Source organism: Cyanistes caeruleus, chromosome 21, assembly GCF_971803275.1.
Source record: "Cyanistes caeruleus chromosome 21, bCyaCae1.hap1.1, whole genome shotgun sequence".
NCBI lineage: Eukaryota > Metazoa > Chordata > Aves > Passeriformes > Paridae > Cyanistes > Cyanistes caeruleus.
This window is the reverse complement of record NC_141721.1, coordinates 1,159,426-1,174,616: the sequence shown is the minus strand read 5'-3', so window position 1 is coordinate 1,174,616 and position 15,191 is coordinate 1,159,426. Positions and strand designations below refer to the sequence as shown.

Genomic DNA, 15,191 nt, shown 5'->3' with positions numbered 1-15,191 from the left:
GGTTTTAGATAAGGTCTCGTGATGTTGCTTCAGTTCCTAATGTGATTGCTAACTTATATTAGAAATCAAATAAATAAATGCATCCTGCAATTCTTTAAATGTGTAGTTACACAGAAAAACTGTTTGCTGTAGTTGCCAGTATGAACATTTCTGCCTCCTGCCATCACTAAACTCTGAATGTGGCTGAGGAGGGAATGCTGAAGGAGTCTGGAGCAGCCCCCTGTGCAGGGAGTGACAGCACCTGGCTCTGCCCTTGCTGTGTCCATCCTGTGCCACTTTTTGGGACCTGTACCCACGTGTGCACCAAAGACAGGACACAATTGGGATCTGCTGGTGCCTCACTGATATTACAGCTGTGCCCACTGCCCCTTGGTGCTGATGAAATTCCAGGAGTTCCAGAGCAGCCCTGTTTCTCCAGGATTTATTTAGTGTTCAGTCAATGTGTGTTTGAGACTGCAAATCTTCTCTATCCTGAGAATGGATTCCTCTGCTCTAGCTCTGAATGAAGCAGGGCATTAAATCCTGTGCCTTTTAAATGCAGTGGTTACTAATGATGGTGAGGGATCACAATTAACCAGCTGTTTAAATTAGTTTCTGACAGTCATTCTGCCCTATGGGTTTTTGAAACATTAAATGTGGTGCCACATGACCCAGCATATAAAATGTTTTGTTTTACTCTGACTCCTGTAATTTCAACTCTTTCCCAAGGTCTTGGAAAAAAAGTGTCTTTAAAAGATTTTTTTTTTTTGTTTGATTTCACCATCTTCCTTCTCTTCTCCTTGAAAGTGGAGTGTGAACTTGATTTTCATTCTACTCAGTAGAAAGTTAAATGCAACCCAGGCATCTTGTTAAGGATAAATATTTTTCTAAAGGAAACAAAAGGAGTGATGAAAGATGAGGTGGAAAGGGAAACCTTAGTGCAGCTGGATTTTGTCAGTGATGGTGGTTCCTTCCTCCTTGGCCTGCTGCTCTTTCTTGGAGAAAAGCAACATTTTTATCTAAAACTGATGCTGATAAAATAGCTTTTAACTTGACAGCATCCCCTTCACAGCCTTAAAATTCCTTCCTGAGATTCAGAAATATTGCTTTGGAAACGTTGGGATGCAAATATGAGGCTGTCTTCTTCAGGAGAGTTCTCAGAGAGCCCAATGGGGACCTTTCCTAGAGCTTGGAATTGTTTCTGTGGTTTTTAGCAAAATTTTCCAAGTTGTGGTGCTCCTCCATGTCACACTGCAGGATTTCATCTCATTGTGATAGACTTTACAGCTCCTCCTTTTAATAAAGGAGACATGAAAAGTCTCCTTTATTAAATAAATACAGAAGGTATACTATTTCTTTTTAGGCTTTAAACAGGTATCAGTTGTAAATGTTTGGTTATTTATAATTGCAGTTGTGTTGTATAATTGATTTCTAACACAACTGCTGTAACACTTCAGTGATACCTAGCAAAGGTATGGAGGTTAATTAATGAAGAGTTGCAGACTGCAAGGGGATTATTTTTGAGTTATCTCGTAGAATTCCACCCCTAAGCTGCAGCTCTCTGAAATGCTGTAGAATGATTTATGTTTATATGAACTGCTGGGTTCCTGTGTGATCTCCTGCCCTATTCAAACATGAAAATCCTGCTTTTCTCTCAGTTTCTGGTTACTTTCTCCTCCTTCAGCATTCAAACAGTGGCCCTCCCTTGCTTAGTTAATATGCCAGCTTAGAAACTAATTTAAGCAGACTCCTAATATAAAACCTAGGAGTAAAATATCACCTTCCAAAAGATAATGAACTTCCTTAGAGTTGAGCCCCTCTCTGAGCAGGAGCTGTGTAAGACAGACCTTATCAGGCTGCCAGGCCTCCTAACAGATAAGGCTTTTTCCTTTGGATGGATATTTTAAAGTATTGTTCGTTCTAAGGAAAACAAACAAGTGTTCTGTCAGTGCTCTAAGCTACCTGAAAATAGGATTTACAGTTCTATATAATTGCATTTTCTTTGTGTTTGCATAGAAGTCATAGCATAGCTGGAAGATGATGGCAATTATAATTTATTATGCTGTAATTGTTACCTAAATGTTTTTGAATAAGCAAAAATCACATCTGTTTAGGAGTAAGTTGCACAGCAAGAGAATTCCCTTTGAAATGAATGCTGTGTTCTCAAATTCTGTAACTGTACACATAAAACAACATATTTATTTCCCCACTGAGTCCATTACATTCCCAAGTCAAACTGCATCCTCTCTTCCCTTCCCATATTAAACCCTTTGATTTAATGGAGGTTTTAACTACTGGTTCTTTAGGGAATTTTCAGTAGGCTTTGCACAGATTAGGTTATTGGAAAGTATAGTTATTTTCTTGTAAAGTGGCAGTTCTGTGTCAAAATTGATTTTCTCTGGTGCTGCAGTAGTAAAACAGATAAGCTTCTGCTTTGCATCCAAAATACACCAATATTCCTGCCATGATGTTTTCCTTCTGCCTCCTAACCCAGCTCTCCTACAGGCTGGTTTGAAATGAAAGGGACACGATGCTGTGCTGCACCAAATGCCTTTGGATCAGTCATTAATGAATCTCCTTCCTTGTATTAAGGTGCATTTACCAGTGATGGCAAATCACTGAGAAGGAAAAAAAGTCCATTCTGGGTGTTGCAGAACCCTCAGCTGAAGGGCTGGGCACTTTGGTGGCCTCTTGGAGCAGCTGGAGCTGTTGATGTTCAGCATCTGGCAGGAAGTCAGTCCCATGCAGTGTTTCCCATGCTGTGAAGTGTTGTAGAAGGTGTAGACAGGAAAAAAAAAAGTGAATAAATACCAAGTACATCAGGATGTCCTTGGTGTGAGCAGCGTGGAGAGGTTCTGTCCCTGGCTGTCTCTCACTTTGTCTGTCACTTGGTCATTCCTTTGCAGGTTGGGCTCCTGAAAGAGAGAGAGAGCTTGTAAATTAAACAAAATGTGTTGGCACACATGAACTGAGTCAGCCTGGTGCTTCTGGAGCTTCAGGAGGCCTGATCCAGATTTAGCAGCATTCACAGATATGGGGAATACCCTGATTTCCAGAGTTTCTCAGACTTCATTTAGTGTCACTTTTCAGTCAGTCCCTCATCTGTGCACTAAGGGTTTGTCCATCTGCACTGCTCGTGCTGTGAATGGCTTTGTTGTCGCAGGCTCTCCAGAGATTAATGTATTTACAGACTTGTGTGAGCCATTGCACCAATCAATGGTAACAGCCTTTGACAGAGACATAAAGGATCTATTAAATTAGACCTGAGTTCCTATTAAATTACTGCGCATAAAAAGCTGGACTCACCTTATCTGCAGCAGGAATGAATGCTGCTATTAAAGCCTTCAAAGGAGGTTTCCAAGAGCAGACAGTCCAGCGAGGCAGTGAGGATAATGAGGAGGAAGCAGGGATGTGTTGACACCTGCACTGCCTGCACTGGGGCCGCAGAGGGAGCGGAAGGTTTCTGCATTGCAGACATGAAGGCATTCCCCTCCCCTTCAATCAGCTCCCCCCACGCACACTTCTCTTTACTAATTAGATTAGAGACAAATAAAATTAAACTATTAAGGCAATTAAGAAATTCTTAACATTTGATCAGTTAGTTGAATGCAAATCTGTCCTCCATCTCTCTGTGAAGGGCTGATTGCACAGAGCTGTGTCCTCGAGCACGGGGTGGTTTCTGGCTGAGGAAGGCAGTAATAAAATCATGGAACATGCAGTGGTGTGGGTTGGGAAGGACATTTAAGTGTCATCCAGTCCAGCCCTCCTGCCATGGCCAGCTCAGGGCTCTCAGAGCCCTATCCAGACTCACCTTGAATGTTTCCAGGGATGGGGCAGCCTCTGCCTCTCTGGGCAAGCTCTGCCTGGACATCACCACCTGCACTGTAAAACCTTTCTTCCTTAACATGCTTCAAATACTCAAATTCAGATAAAATAGCCATATCTGTCTTCTCACTGAGTTACTTGTCTCCCCCATGCTATTCACATGTAATTGCTGCTTTTTGGCCACTGCAGATTCTCATTTATCCACTGTCTCACATTCCTGTTATGTCCACAGTTAGACAAGCTGTGTCAACTTCATTTCCAGAACTGGTCATGTGTTCAACACCCTCATGAATTTGTGATAAATCAAACAAATGCCTGTTCAGTTCACAAAGAACTGTCCCCAAATAGTGAATGAAGGACTTGAATCAATAAGGTTTTATGATTGTATCTCTTTTGGAGGGAAGAGAAGGACAGGAGGTGACAGCTTGGATAGGTTGTACACACAATTTATGATCTGCTGTCATAATAATAAATATATAATAATAAAACATGCATCATGGTGCATCTCATACTTGTTTCTGTACATCTTATTGTGGCCAAAATTGAGTTAAGGCACCTCATTCCTGGGCCCTGCCTGCAAACCCCTGGTGTATCTCAGCTGAATTTCTGAGATCTCACTGCAGAGTTCCCAGCGCTGAGTGGAGTCTCTGGCTCTCTGATGATCCATTCAATTAACTGGGGAAAAGTTACTGTTTGATTGATTGGAGCAAACCAAACTATTCTTAGGAAGGCAAGACAAGCTCTCAGCACACCCAGGGTGAGGTTGCAGCACTGCAGTAACTTGTTCTGGGCCCCAGGTCTTGGCACTACACAATTGTATATCTGCACCTTCTGCTGCCAGTGCAGAGTGGTGCATACATGTGCAAATCTGTTTCCTGCTTATCAAATTGCCCTTTAAGAGGCAATAATGCTGTTAATGCTGTGAGTATTTGCTTCGTGTTCTAATCGAATGCTGCTACTCATGCTCCTAGAAAAGTTCAAGTGCCCTTAAAAACTAGAAGCTTTACTTGATAGGAAATAAAATTGAGCACTTGATATTAATGGTCTTCTAATTAAAGGCAGAGCAAGCTTGCCTCAATATCTTCATCTCAGGATGTGTTTTTGTGGATGCATAAATGGGGGTTGACCACTGAAGCTTTAAAACATTATTTTGTAGGTAAAACACAGCGAGTTCCCCATAGCATTGGGGAGTTTATATTGGGGATATTGAGTTTATCCCATAAAGTGGCAGAGTTTTGTTCTTCCAGGTTTCCCAAGTGGCAGCACAGGGCCTGAGCTGGAGTGGCTGCAGTGCTGCCCTGGGGTCCCTGGGCTGTGGCTCTGCCCAGGTGGCTTTGGCAGGACTGTCTAGACAGTGTGTGAAGGGCACTCTGCCGACCTGTGTCACCTCCTGGGCTGCTGGCAGCCCCCAGTGTGTCACACCAATCCTCTTCACACATAAACAGCTCGTGGAATTTCATTAATTCATTCATCAATACAAGCCATTAGAAGAAACTGTCTCGTTAGCTGGTGTCTTGGATACTAATTGGCAGCTTCTTTTAAACATCAGCCTGCTGCTGCCCAGGGTAAAGCCCTGTGGTGCTGGGTGTCAGGAGTGCAGGGAGTGAAAACCTGACACCCCTCAGTGTGGTCACAGGCATTTTGGAGAGGGATGAGGCAGTCAATACTAGAACAAAAGGGTTTCTGTATTTGTAGTTTACCTGAACCCACAAAATGTGTTTGCTGAACTTTACGTGGGGAAGAAAAGTTTGGGGATAGCTGTACAGATGTTTAGATGTAAACACACACGCTGTGTATGTGCACATCAAATAATGAAGGCAGAGAGAAAACTAAGTTAGAAGGCAGAAAATAAGGGACAGGAGGAGGAGATAGAAAACAGAATTTTCTGTGGAAATGGGTGAGAAATACGCCATGACCTCCCCATGATGCTGGGGCTGCAGGTGATTGAGTGGATGGTGATGCCCATGGGGATATTCTTGCCCTTGCCTGGGCCCTCTGTAGGTGGGAGGCCTGGTAAAGCTGACAGTGGGACACCCAACCCACCCTCAGTGACCTGCAGGCCTGTCAGCCCCTGGGTGATGGGTGCTCTGCAAGGTCAGGCATTTCATAGCCTCATAAATAATCTGGACATGAGATGCACATCTCTCCACAAAGAGAAATATTTACAAAGACAGACACCAGAATTTATTTTGCATGAAAAGAGAACACAGAAATTTTACAGATTCTGAGACATGTTGCAGATGGAGTCGAAGCCCTCCATGGTTTCTCTGTGGAGGTCGTGGAGCTCATGGTGTTTGCAGTCCCTGTACAATCATTTGAAGACAGGACATATCAACACCTGATCTGTTGATTATTTCTTCCTCCTTTTCTTCGCCCTTCCTTTCTTTTGCAGTCCAGGTTTTGTACATCATGTCAAATTGCAATTACACAAATAATTCAGAATCATATTGAAAGAAATTGAAGTTTTTAATGATTTTGATTTTTGCTGTTCACCTTTTAAATTCTGTTGTTGAATAGTTAACATTTGCCATATTTCAGCTTGTTTATTGCACAGGTACTGCCACATCTCTGTAAAATATTCTTATCACAGGAAAGAGCAACTTGCCATTGAGTGATAACACTGTGATAACACAGTGAGTGCTGTGGGTGAAAGTTAACCAGTGAACTGGATCAAAGTTATTCCCAGTTAACATCATGAAACTAATTTAGTCTAATTCTTCCTCGCACCCATGTGCAAATTAAATATTCTATATAGGCTGATTCTCCTCCTCTGGTCACCCACCTGGCAATCCCTTGATTGCATTTCCACAGCAAAACTTCCAGGGTTAGTTGGTGCTGTACCTGGAGAGGTTTGAGCAGGGATTCAGCTGAGACCTCCACAACCAAATCATTTTGTGGTCTTGCCCAGAACTCTCAGACAGAAACAGAGCTTGCCTATTTCTGCTCTAACAGATCCTCCAAGCCACCGAGTTTGTTGCTTTTCCACCACTGGACTGAAGCAGTTAATTCTTTTTGAAAAACGTCGGTACTCATGAATGCCACTCTCTGTGTGCCTCTGGTCACTTAATTCCCTGGTGGTTCTCTCCTGAAATGTTTGTGTCGGTGGTGAACCTCAGCCCCCAGGGACTCCTTACCCAGGGTTTTCCTGCGGGTTAATAATCAGCCTGGGCACTTCTCCACTTCCAGTTTCTCTGTAGAATTGCTTGAGTGGGGTTTGCTGGGGTCTGTTGGCTCTTCCTCCACCTCTACACTGCATAAAATCTTCATCCCAGAAGAACCTCCTGCAGCTCCTATTTCTGCTCTTCCCATTGCCACGCGCTCGCAGTTGTGCTCAAGGCTTGAACCCCCTTCAAGCCTCTCCCTCCCCCCTTTTTTTTTGAATTACTAGCGGGTGACAAATAGCTACTGCTTTCCACTCCATTTCGCCAGGCACAGCTTCTTTCCTGTCCTCATGAGGTTTCTGACCTTTCAGTCGATGCCTTTTGCAGCCCTGCGGGGGCCTCGGGGGAGCTGTAATGGACTCACGTTAATTGCCTGTTGAAGGACAGAAGCAGTTCCTAGTGGGATGATTGGTGGTCCCCATGTGAGTACAGCTGTCCTGGTCAGTGAAAAGATTGATCTGACACACACAAACATTTCGGCTCAGTGCTCAGTGTGTCTCCCAGAGCTCGCAATAATCACGGCTCGGGCTGTTTGCTGGGGAGGGCAAGGGATGATCCATCCCTCTCCCCTTGGGGCTGCCGGCAGTTTAGACAGAGGATACCCCACAGACTGCAGGATAATCCAAAGATTTATAAAGTCAGTTGTATGGGTTGGTATTCTTTCTTTTTTATTGCTCTCAGTGGAAGCAAACCTTCCATTCTGGCTTAAGCGTGTTTTAATGTGGTTTAAAATGCTAGTGGTGCACTTTTAGAAGTGTACATGCATGCATTCAGAAAAAAAAAAATCTCCCATGTGTGCCAAAGTCCAAACACATCTTTAAAAATTAAGAAAGCAGAGACATTCCTCTTACACTTCTTGCCCCTGTTTTGTGCAGCTGGATAAACCATTATGTTCTTGTTAGAGCTGAGTATGGGTCAGTTTGCAGAGCTCTGTGCAAATATTATTTTTTTCCCACTTTTGCTTTGTATACATTCAACCTGTGTTGGGCTTCAAGCTCCAAATCTGAGAAAGTCAGCCAAAGTCAGCAAATGTGCTTTGGTAGCTGAGGTCAAAACTTTGCACTGTTATCAGCCTTTGCATGTTTTCTATCTGAAATTATTAATCAGGTCAAATCTACGTGTTCCTTGGCATGTGTTCAACAAAAGATGTGTTCAACCTATCCCATGTTTCCTCAGCTGAAGCCAAGGTTTTGCAGAGATCTGATCACCACACAAATAAGCTTCTCCTGAAGTAAATCCCCAGTAAAGTTTAAAAGGATTGACTTAACTGCTGCTTAAAAAGATTCTGTTCTTAGTTGCTTCATCCTCTCAGCTCCGTGTTTCACATTAACCTGAAGTGAGATGGTCCTGAATTAAATCCCTTCATCCAACCACAGATGACCCTGAGGTGTACAAAATCACATGCAGGATCTTGTTTTAGACCGCAATTTTCTTCATTAAGGCTTGAATGAAAACCTCAGGACCAAATGTTTTACATCACTGGAATGCAGGGTCCCCAAATACCAGGGTCTTACCATGTGCTAGATGTTAGTTTGGTGTTAAAAATCCCACACAGAAATAGACTATTTCTCACAATCAGGCTCAAATTTATTTGTGATAAAACCTAGTGACTCTTGCATTTACTAAGTGTTCTGCTTCTCTGTTGTGTGGACTGGGCAATGGAGTTAGGAAGAAACACCGAGAAGAGAATTCCAGAGATGATGAGACATGGCAAGGATGAGGCAGGTTGCCACATTTTGGGGTTCTAGAAACATCCATCCACAGAGCAGAGAAACTGTATTTCTTCAAGAAGTTGCTGTATTGCAGGTGTCAATCAAAATTGTGCATTTCTGTTCAGAACATTCTGCTCCAGCAATACATTATTTACAAGTGGAGGAAGCTTAGAGAACACCCACCCCTAGCAATCGCTGGGTGCTCTGAGTTTACTGAAGACAAGCTTTGCTGAGAGTTTCCTGGCCTTGGTGCTACAGCTGCCCTTTCTAGCTGATATTTTTATATTTAATAAATATAAAAATATATTTTTATATTTAATAAAGGTATGCCATGTGATCTTGGGCTAGGTTCAGGGCTTGAGATGGAAATGTTAGGGCTTTTTAAGCTAGCTTACAAGCCACTTAAGTATTTTTAGGTTGAAAAAGAGTTTATCCTTTTCTAGTTCAGCCCTCAATACTTCCCAGCAAGAATAAGAAAAAAGAATGCTTGAAACAACACAGGAAATAAGAGTGTTGTCTGTGGGCTGAGGGAGCTGTTACAGTCAGACCATGGCATCAGAGATGTCTGAAGTGTAGAAAACTCACAGACATTCAGCATGCTGAAACAGGTAAATAAGACCCAAATACAACATGAAATATGTGACTAGATGAGAAATTGGATGTCTCAGAGAACTGAATTTCTGTTATCTTAAAAAAAAATAAATAAAAAAGTCATGTTTATAGCCTTTATAACAACTTGAAAAATAATATTTCAAATAGAAGGAAAGATTTTTTCTGTGCTCTGAATGTAATGGGGAAAATGGCATTTCAGCCAGCTCTTCAGACTACTCAGTATTGTACAGCAGTGGTGGAAAATACTGTGACAGCTTTAATATTCAGAAAACACATGAGACAAGGTGTACAGGAGCTGTAAAATGGAATCTGGATTTGAGGGTACGAGTATATTGGAGTAAACGCTGAACACCAGGCAGGAATGTGCTCAGCCTTTGGACAGCAGTGTTGGCCAGACTGCTCACTCAGTGAAACCAGTGGAATGAAAAGCTGCTTTTTTGAGGATGAGATCCTGGTGCCACTGCCCTGCATGGACCTTTCGTTGTTGGCAGAAGTGTGGAGGTCTTGCCTTGGGAGAAGGTATTTCCCAAAAAGTGATTTGTTAGAGGGAGAGTCCCTCTGGTTACAGGGGGCAGCGAGGCAGATGCACAGGAAATGTCCATCCCCCTGAGGTCCAGCTGTAGGAGCTGACTTCTCACTTCAACCTCTGCTGTTGCCTCAGTAGTTTTTATTCCAGAAACTTCCCTTCCTTGAGTGTCTTGGTCCATTAACAAACTAGCAATGTAAAATTCACTAACAAAATTTTGAGCAACTCTGAAGGCTTGCAGATCTTGACTATTTGGCTTTGAAAAATATTTTATATGTCTAGATTCAGTAGATTTCCAACACTGTAAAATCCTGCAGTCTGTTTTCTTTCAGGGCACTTCTTTCTTTCTGGGAGAGATCTTATCCGTGCCTTTAGTTTTGTCAGTAACTGTATGCCTGAGGTGTAAATATAGAAAGCAAACATGGCAGGCATCATAACATTTAGGGGTTCATTTTTAACTCGGTGTAGGAGAATTAATTTGGCTTCAAGCCCCATGGTTCTCAGTTTAATGGGAATTTAAAAAGTGTTCCTTTGCTGCAAATGGACATTTTTAAAAAACAAGTGATTTTGTGTCAAAAGTAAACGAGTCCTGGAGCATAGGAGACATGTGAGGGATCTAAACCAAAGTAAGACCCCACACAGCAGGGACATTATCTGGCAGCTGGGATAAAGCAAAGATTTATCCTCATTGGATTAGGCTGACACATGAGGAACTCACAGGGACTTGAACCAGGGTTTGTTCAGCTCTCTGGAAAGACTTAGAAAGGCTGGAGCGGTCCCTGGATCAGATTCCGAAGGGTCTGGGATTACAGGGTGACCTGAGCAGGCAGTAACAATTAGGAGAGTGGCTGTTGCTTCATCCGTGGCTGGGTGTGGGTGCACTACAGCTCGGTGTGGGTTTGACAGTGAGTTTGAGCCGTGTTTCCCCAGCCACATCTCGTTTGGTGACTGGCAAGGTGACACATCCTCTGCCTGTTTCAGTTCTTATGATCAGGATTTGGCCCAGTGGGTTTGGAAAGAGGTGTGTAATTAATATTGCCAGGGAATTTGGAGGGGTGAACACGGGAGGTCAGTAGCTATGGGAAGAAAATGTCATCAGTCAGGGATTCTCTACTTAGCTGCTTTGAATTGACACCAGGTATTTCTTCATTCCTGAAATTCCTGCCCTGAAAGTCTAATTCTGCAGCTGGTGCAGCAGCAGGGGGAATTGGATGGCACTGCTAGGACCAGTCCCAAGAACTGTGGCGATAGAGAGGGGTATGGGGTATGGATGTTTTTCACTGGAAAGCAAACATGGTTAATTTTGCATATTACCTACACTGAGAAAAAGAGATGACAGAAAATCTGGTTTTATGACTGTAAAAAATGGAGTCATATTTTGCTTGTTTAGTGGAAAAAGCCCAGAAGTCCTGACCGAGCCGTTCTCTGGAGGCTGGCTGCAGATCAGTATCAAAATTTAGCGGCTTGCATCCCTTTCCAGTTCTTTTTTTAACACATGAATGTGATTTTGCTCCTCATCCAGCTGCAGCTCCAAGCACTGAAATTAAACTTAACATGTTTTACAAAATGAATGGAAGGCCAGACAAGAGCATCTTGTTTCCAAGGATCACATAGCCCCTTTTCAGGATTACAGAAACTCTCGTTCTATTAGAATTTGGCAACACAGCTTGAACCGCACTAACGCCACGTCTCGTTTGTTTGCCAGCTGGTGGGAGACGCTCGGAGCCGCTGCTCCACTGGCAGCTGCCCCGGGGAGGTGGTGGAGTCCCTGCCAGGCCACCATCGGCGTGTGGGGCACTCCAGGCCCCACCAGGCCTCAGCAGGCCCCACCGGGCCTCAACAGGCCCCACCAGGCCTCAACAGGCCTCAACAGGCCCCACCAGGCCTCAACAGGCCTCAACAGGCCTCAACAGGCCCCACCAGGCCTCAACAACCCCGCCAGGCTGCCCCAGAATGGGCTCATATTCAGGCCTGGGCAGGAGACTGGGAATTAGAGCCAGCTGAGCCAAGCTAGACCACATTTCTCTTGTCTGGTGAAGAACTCTCTGCAGGAAATAGCGCGGCGTTCCACGCGCCGCTGGATCTCTGCAGATGCCACGCTAACGAGCCGCTCAGCTCATTACTGTGCCATGTCCAGCTCTGTGAAAGCCTTAAGAGGACATATTTCAGCCTTTGTGGGGTTCATGATGTGCATTGTTCTGGGTATTTCTCACCCATGACCTGTCACACAGTGTCCTTTCTAGTGTCTAAGCAGCTGACTCTCAGATGCACTTAAAGATGTTGAATACCACCGTGAAAGATGTTGCTAAATCTGTGTAAAAATACACACTTCTATAGCTACCCTGGGAGCTTCTTTCTGGAAGCTTTCTGGAAATATTGCCATGAAACACCTCTGTGATTCTTTTAGGAATGTCACTGATGCAAATGTATTTTCACATCATCAAATGGCTTCATTTGCAGCCTTTGTGAGGAGCTGAGAGTCACATGTGCTGTTCTTTCCCAGTAATAACTGGATGATGGTGTTGACTGGGTAATATTTTGTCCAGAAATGGGAGGATGATTTACACCTTGTGCCACCAGTATGTTCTCTGCAGTCATGCTGGAAGTGCAAAGGTGCAGAATTGTCTTTTTTGTAAATCCTTTCAAAATAATTGTTAATTTTCAAATTAAGCTTCTCCAATGGCTGCTGAGCAAGGGTTTGAAAGCAGCAAGTTCAAAGTCTGGTAACAAACAGCTGGATGAAAAATGTCTCACTTTCTGTTAGAGAGTGGCTGTTACTCACTTGTTATTGAGTCTGCTTACAGTGTGTGCAAGAGCCTGGATAAACTGTTGAAAACATGAAGATGTCTGCCCATTTTTCACTCCTTGGTTTAAGAGATTCATGAAAAAGGCAGTGTGTATATAGTTTCTCAGCATCAGTCTGGAATTACAGAGTTCTTCATCTGTCTTGAACAAGGAAACTGCCAAGGATTCATCAGCACTGCCTGTCCCTATTTCAGACCATAAATGCCAAGTTTATACACTAAATACTTGAGATATTTTCCTAATGGCTGTCTCCAGACTCCATGAATACTTCGAACCTTTAATATAGTAGAAATGGACTGGATAGAAATAGGTGTAGTTACTGTGTGGCTGCTATGGGTAAATTATTGCATTGAAACCTAACTGAAATGTTGATTACTGTGGGTCACTTAGAGCTGTTTCGTAGAATTACATTCAGTTAGATATTGATGCCTTAACTGTAGTGACATCTTTCTCTCCTTTCTGAACTGCTGCTTCTCCTTCTGTGCCTCCCTTAAAATATTAGCCTTTGACTTCTGGGTTCCTTTCTGAGCAGTAAGGCTGAGGGACACGTTCTGAATCGCATCAGTCTCTTCTGGTTTCTAACACCGTACCCTGAGAGCTGCAGCAGTGGAGGTGCAGCCATTTTGCCCCACACACACCTCAATAACACCGTGAGTTGCTCAGAACCGAATTGATGAGCAGAAAGAAGATGTTTTCTCTCCGTTGGCAAAGCACCCAGGGCAGCTATTGCTTCCTCAGAGTAAATCCCAGCCTCGTGATCTCTCAGTGGGAAGGGCTCACTGGAAGGCTCCGGCCTGAGTTGCATTTTAATAGCAGATGGTTTCCCAATTACCATTCTGTTTGCATCCTCCCTTCCCTGCCTGGTGACGTTGCCCTTTTGTGGACAATGGGGTCACAGCTTGTCAGTGCTCTCGGGCTTCAGCAGGGCTGTTGGGCTGAGGGGGTTTTGTGTTGTTTTGTTTTCCTTGTCATGCAAGAAGGCCGTGATATTTCTGTATCTGGCAGCGTGTCTGCGTGAGACAAGGCAGAGTGAGCGAGGTTGATGTGTGAGTGACAGATCCCTGGGTGACGCCGCTGGGAAGCTCTTGATCTGACTGGTTTGAAGTTGAAAGCTCACTAGGTCACACTGAAAATGGTTGCCACTGGGCATTTCTTTCATCCTTGTTTATTTATTTTCCCTTCCCTTTCCTGAAGTTTTTCCACTCAGAGAGGGGCTTTGCTGTTGTTCCTCCTGTTCCTTGTGGCTGGTAGGCTGAATTCTTTCACTACACTTAATTGCTGTCGTGTCTTTTACTTGTTGGTGGGTAGGGGAGGGAAAGGGGAGCCTTCTGCCTTTGAGCTTGGCACCTGTGCCAGGGACTAACCAGGTACAAAATGACCATTTTAAGCAAGCACCAGGTGTTTTTAAAGACATGGTCTGTTTATTATTTAGGAACCTGCTGTTCAAAGGTTCTGGCATTTGTCAGCTGAATCAAAACAGGTGGTGATTCTGTGACATTTTTCTCTCCATACCTGCAGCATGTCCTTAACTAAACAGGCATAAAGAACAAGGCATAAATTAACCTGAAAAGATGAGGTGGCATCAGAAGAACCTCTGATCCTCTTGTCAATGCTCTGTTGGCAAAGAATAAAATAAAATAGCCACTTAAAATAGCCACTCTGACAAAAGCCAGGAGAGGATTTCCTCTCCTGTGGATGCTGCCAACAATTTCTCACCTAGCACAGAGGTTGTTGCTGTGGTAGCACACAGAGTCAAATGCCAGAACCCCATGTTGTGCATGCTGCAAAAGGATCAGAAAATCATCTGGCACAGAGGGACATCAGGGAGCTGAAACTCGTGCAGGGGGGTCTCAGGCAGGATAGTGAAAATCCAGGCACTGGTGGTGTATTCAGGGGCTCACAGCAGTTTAGGAAGGTTCTTAAGGGTGCACTGCAGGTGTTGGATGGTCCCTCTGCCTCCACATGGCCCTGGGTGCTCAGTGCACTTGGGGATACCCATACTCTGCCATAATACCACTTTTGTTTTGCTGACATTCTGAGCTTTATCTGACAGCTTCTCTCCAGGGATTAAAAGGGCCTAAATTCAGCTTTAGGCCACCTGATATAATGAGTCACTAATTATTGCAAATTTCTCATTCTTACATTGAAGTACATGAGAGATGAGTATGAACAAATAATCTCAAACTGGTATGAGCAGACCTCTGGCATTTAGAAGGAAAAGTTGTACTGGGGGCTTGATTCAATCACTGATCTGTCAGATTGCTCAAGGCAGAGAAAATAGGTCTCACTTTAAACTCACAGCTTGTACCTGGCAATAACTGGTTGTGCAGGTGACTGAAGTGCAGCTTTTGCTCACGCCAGAAGGAAACAGTGAGCCTTTCAAGCTTGTGCTCTCCATCCTACATGGAAATGAGGAATTGTGACATCTGAAACATTTCCTGCACACTGCACATCATCATTGTCTAGATGTGGTATTCCATTGTGGTTCTGCTTCTCAGCCTTGAAAAATTACACTTTTGGGCACAGTCTGATAGGCCGTTCAGCTGAAGGTACAGCTGATGCCACAGCCAA

At 43.8% G+C, this 15,191-nt stretch overlaps 1 protein-coding gene and 1 long non-coding RNA gene across 10 annotated transcripts in view; one reads left to right on the top strand and one right to left on the bottom strand.

Moving 5' to 3' along the window:
- Positions 1-15,191, top strand: part of AUTS2 (activator of transcription and developmental regulator AUTS2) — a 664,369-nt gene that overhangs the window by 390,024 nt on the left and 259,154 nt on the right. The window lies entirely within an intron of this gene.
- On the bottom strand, positions 14,155-15,014 carry LOC147649587 (uncharacterized). The gene is made up of 3 exons (XR_015278557.1): positions 14,929-15,014; positions 14,337-14,401; positions 14,155-14,234 (listed from the first exon to the last, which is right to left on the bottom strand). It is a non-coding gene; the product is annotated as an uncharacterized LOC147649587 (long non-coding RNA).